The sequence below is a fragment of the Silurus aristotelis genome (genome assembly GCF_946808225.1).
Source record: "Silurus aristotelis genome assembly, chromosome: 20".
NCBI classification, from domain to species: domain Eukaryota; kingdom Metazoa; phylum Chordata; class Actinopteri; order Siluriformes; family Siluridae; genus Silurus; species Silurus aristotelis.
Window position 1 is genome coordinate 12,761,914 of NC_139593.1, and position 6,000 is coordinate 12,767,913.

Genomic DNA, 6,000 nt, shown 5'->3' on the forward strand with positions numbered 1-6,000 from the left:
CATAAAGTTGGTCAAAAACCTGCAGGCTCTAAAGGGGACGTCTTTCATTCTTGCACCATTTTGCGTGTTAATGTGTTCTATGCTCAGTTCATTTTAAGATGAATTTCACTTCCAATCATGGTGCATTGGTCAACTTTTTTTTTACTCAAATCTCTTTATATGGGTAAATGACAATGTATCCGAGACATTTTTCCATATCTCTAGGACAAAATTTAGGGTTGTTTAAATGGGATGAATATAAAAAATACTTTGCTTCCTCAAAACAGCCCAAGTGAATACATGTTCTAACTAGTTGCCTTCTAGTAGAGTAAAAAGGGAAAAAAAACTACTTTCCCACCATTTTTGAGAATTTATTAATTTTCAGTTTGATCTGGCTGAAATGTTATCCTAAGCTCACAGTAATCCAGTTTCTCAATTCCAGCCCTAGAGCAATGCTGAGGGCTTCTGATGGCATGTATGGCATACATCCTTATCCAGAGCGAATTACAGTGATCTTGTATATAAAACTAAGCAGTTTATGGTAAAGGATCTAACTCAAGCCAGCAGTATCAGTTTGGTGGTATTGGAATTGGAATTCACAACCTAAATCTGAAGTCCACTGTCTTAACCACTGAGCTATTAAAGATCGTTTTCTTTGCAGTATCTTTGGATTTTGTTCTAGTGGTTCTTTCCTTGCCTCTGGTATGATCTGTAAGACCTGTTACCTGGCATTATTGTACTTAAGAGTGAATGGATGGTAGGGAATGGAATTAAAGACCCTTATTCTTCAAACAGCTTCATAAAAGCTGGCTGAAGATGCCATGTTTGTAGTTTACAGCTACAACTTTAGCTACTCTGACAGTATAACAGTCCCCCCGAAATACGATAAAGTGGTTTGTGACCAAGGAGTTCCTCAGGAAGAAGGATCCATAAACAGACCACCAGAAAACAATGTCAAAACAAGGGTCAACTAAAACAAACCACTTTGGGGGTATAAATAATAATATATTGTGCATCTTTTAATGGAGGTATTTCATGTATTTTAACATTGTGTTTAAGTTTTTGTTCATTTGTTTCTTTTATTTACTTATGTCTGGATTTTCTAGGATGTACCTTTTAGTCAAAATTATACCTAAAACCTACAGAACCATATCCACCATCATCCTCTGCATGCCACATTACCTAGTCACTTGTCACTAATCACTTTACTTTGATTTATTTCGATTATTTGTATAACAATTTTAACAATGGACATAAAATATGCATTTTAAATGTATAAATTAGTTTATCCCTTAATATATCCCTAATATGGTAATATGGGACTATTATGGGAACATTCATTCAATATAGATTCTATTATTGTTAAGGTTGTTAAGAGGAAGGTCACTGATTGGTACTTGAATGTAAAACTGTGCATGGTAATTCACTTACCCGTGTCCCTTTTCAACTTAATTAGTGTATTTAAATCTCACTTTCCACCACACTCTTTGTCTCACATTTGTAGTTCCATGGTGGTTATCATCTAGAGCAGGGGTCACCAACGTGGCACCAGGTAGCCCGCAAGGACCACATTAATAGCCTGCGGGCCTTTTCTAAAAATAGCTGTTTCCTACTTTGTTAAATCATTGTTGATAAGTATTATGAGAAATCATTAACATGATCAGTGTCTTCACATATATGAATATCATTAATTATTAATAATAACATATAATAAAAGGTAAATTGAGCAAATTTGTTATTTCAGGTCAAACTGAAAACTGTGTGTATCAAACTGGTAGCCCTTCACATTAATCGGTACCCAAGTAGTAGCTCTCAGTTTCAAAAAAGGCTGGTGACCCGGATCTAGAGTGTATGGCCATGTTAAAGTTTTGGAGTCCTTGCTTTATTATTGTCCTTTGGTTGTAATTTTACACCTTTTTCAGTCTTATCGACACTTGCATCTGCCTTTGCTTGCTTTAAGCGGCACTTTTTAGGTGTTTAATATAACATTGTAGTGCTAAGTATCTCGTTTTTTGTTGTGCACTATGCATAATGACAATAAGATTGACTACCACTTTGCAAACAGTGAATAGAGTTAGGTGTAAATATAGTAAGTAGCAGTTACAAATGTTTAGTATAAGTACACCAGGTAGGATTAGGGCATTGAAAATCAGCAGTACAACACTGGAGAAATGTTACTTCCTTTTCTTGATAAAAGCCAAAGGCCTGTCATCTAAATTACAGTAAAAAAAAAAACCTCTCCATAAATCACTATGATCAACCTACAACATGTCTGTTTGCATGAAAATATGTGTAGCCTGTGGTTCTCTGTCTGTTTTCCAGGTGCATCCACGATGAAGCATGTTACACAAGTTATTTTACCCTTTTTGTTCACTTTAAACATTCACATGTTTGTTTTATTAGTACTTTTAATTTTTTTAACACTATAATATTATATAACCCTTTTGGATTAAATATTTTGGCGCTAAACCAAGACTAGTTCTTGTTTTCATGTCACAATAAACACACTAACCAAGAACTGAACTTTACTATTGTTCCTGTGACAAAGCTGAGGTAAGTGCACAATATTTAATTTTATGTAGGTGAGATTCATAGCCCAGGTAAGATCTACATCTATGTAAAAAAAAAAAAAAAATCACATTATGAAACACCCTATCATCTTGCTCCTTCCAATACACATGTTTATTATCTTTGTGGTCTTTTTATGAGTTTTGGCAAGCACCAAACACCTACGCTAAGATTTGGCTTGGAGAAGACTGCCTAAGGAAAGACGCTGTGGAAGGTTGGGGCATGCTGGCATGAGGAGGCTGTTTTGTAATCCAGGCACATCATAAACATAATGAAAATCAAATTTTATTTGCACCCTCAAATTCAAATTCTACAGTTTCAAATCACAGGAAAAAATACATTCAGCTCCACTTTGGTCTCACCTGTCCAAAGGACATTGTTCCAGAAGTCTTGTGGTTTGTTCAGAGGCAACTTTACAAATTTAAGCCATGCTGCCAAATTATCTTTTAAGAGAGAAGAGGTTTTTCTCCTGGGAACCCTTCCAAACATACTTGTTTAGTCTTTCTTTAATTGTACTGTCAGGAACTTTCACAGATTATATTCCAACTTTGTACTGCAGAGTCTAGGTGCAAAAATGTATGTACAGTATTGTGCAAAAATGTATGTACAGTATTGTGCAAAAAATTAAGGCAGGTCTGAAGAAATGCTGTAAAGTAAGAATGCATTTAAAAATGTGTTAATAGTGCATTTTTATCAGTTTACTAAATGTAAAGTAAATAAACAGAGAAGAAATCCAAATGGAATCAATATTTAGTGTGATCTCACTTTGCCTGCAAAAATTAATTCCTCTAGTTAAAATTGCACACAAGTTTTTTTAATTAATTCGGGAGGTAGGTTGTTTCAAAAATCTTTTAGCCAACCACAGTTAGCCAATTAGATGCCTTCCGAATGGCTTTTCCATGATTGATAAGTGTCTGCCTGTATTTCTCAGAATTTAATACACCATTAATCTTGGCCACATCACCAGTTCCATGCGCAGAAATTATCCCCAAATTCGCAGGAAGCCTCCACCATGCTTCACTGTTCCCTGCACACACTTATTGTACTGCTCTCCAGTTCTTCGGCAAACAACTTGAATTTTTTTTGCTACAGAGAAATCTTTCTGATTTTGACACCTCAGTCCTAGTCCTGTTAATTGATCATCACCTCTAGCAGTTTTCTGGTCTGGAGACTTCAAGTGTGTGTTGATTGGATTCAGATATGCTGAATTTAGAGTCACCACCTTGAACTCTTTGTCATGGTCCTCAAACCATTTATGAACAAATTTTCCGGTGTAAAAGGGAACATTATCTTGCTGAAAGAAGCCGTAATTAAATACTTATAACTTATAACTGATCTGCACCAACGTTTTGGTAGATGCAATATGTCTTAGTGATATCTACATGAATGCCAAGACCCAAAATTTGACCTGAGAATCACACTACCTGCCAACTTGCCTTTTTTCTATAGTGCATTCTATCTATTCTATAGTGCATTCATATTCTATCTTTCTCAGGTATATGATTTTCACTCACCCCACTGTCCGTATAATGTAAACAAAAATAATAATAAATAAATAAATAAATAAATAAATAAATAAATAAATAAATAAATAAATAAATAAAACATAATTCACTAGTCCAGGAGACCTTCTTTCTTTGCCTTATGGTTTATTTCTAAAGTTCACATAGATGCATTCAGTGGTGGACAGGGGTGGACTCTCTAAGCACTCTGCAGCTGTTACTTGCTGTGTGTTCTGACACCTGTCCTTCATAGCCAGTATTCACTTTTTAGAAATGGTGCAATAATAGGTCTTCTGAAGGATTAGACCAGATGAGCTAGTCTTTGCTTTCCCACTTTCATGGCCTTGGCCACCCATGTCTCTGTCACTGGAACTGACTTAACTTGCTGCATAATATCCCATTCCTCATTACTTAAAATGTTCACCAAGCTAATCAATTGTATCCCTTTCATCTGGCTGTATTTTATTGGTTATTAATGGTTGATCAATATATAAATATGTATTTTTGTACATTATGTATTACAAATATGTACATTGTGATGTCTTATGAAATAAAGGGACAATTATCTATCTATCTATCTATCTATCTATCTATCTATCTATCTATCTGTCTGTCTGTCTGTCTGTCTGTCTGTCTGTCTGTCTGTCTGTCTGTCTGTCTGTCTGTCTGTCTGTCTGTCTGTCTGTCTATCTATCTATCTATCTATCTATCTATCTATCTATCTATCTATCTATCTATCTATCTATCTATCTAATCTATCTATCTATCTATCTATCTATCTATCTATCTATCTATCTATCTATCTATCTATCTATCTATCTATCTATCTATCTATCTATCTATCTATCTATCTATCTATCTATCTATCTATTGTTTTGATAGAATGGTACTAATCCTTCCAGGTGGAATGGATTTTTCTCATATCATTTCAGCATTGCTGGAGTTTTTGGGCTGTACATCAACAGATTTTCCCTTAAAGCTAAACATGCCAGGCCGAGTTGAAGGCAAATGACTTGATGGAAGTATATTTTGCTCTAAGGAGTTTCTATTTTCCTTTTCTTTTTTTTTTTTTTTCTTTTTACATGTATGTGCTTTGTAGCATACCTTTTATCACTCTTTTTTTTTTCTACTCTTGAAGTATGATGTAGTATTCTGCCTTAACTTGAACGCTAAAATATATTTTTTTGTCCTCAGGCCAAAGGGGATTTCAGCTTTAAAACCTCTCATCTCACTCCTGTTTAAGACCTGAACATTAAATTTAAAAGTGCATGGTAGAAAATATAATTATACTAAAAAAAATATATATATATTAGGGGATAAAAACACTATCTAAGCCTAAATCATGTTCATGTCTGTGCATTGTTTTAAAGTTTCTTGGTATGTTCTGTTCATGCATTACTTTGAAAGATATTGCACCTTCATGTAAAATGAAAATTACAATTTTAAGAATTCATTAAAATTTTTTATAACTTTTTTTTTGGCTTTACTACATAAACCTACTAAATTTATAAGATTCAAATATAATCTTGGTGATTTTAAAGTGGTAAGTAGAAGTAAAATTGTACACAACTCAGGAAATGACAAATTGACATAGATGAAGAATAAACTAATTCATATTTGCTTATTATTTCTGTATTAAAGAACAAAATGACTTTTATTGAGTTAGCTTATTCAAAGCTTATAACTTATTCTTATCCTTTCTATTGATTTCTCTCCATGTGCCCTTTGTTTACACTGACAAATGCACTGTGATTCCACAGTGTCCTGTCTTTAATTATTTTGTATATTTATATCCTGCTATGTTATATTCTGCTCCAATATAAGAGCCTATCATACACTGTCTGATTAATTTACATAATTTATTAAATTCCATTTGCGATGGAATAAATGGCAGAATTGTAATTACTTCATGAATTAAAGTTAAAGGCTTCTCTATAATTGGGATCTATAA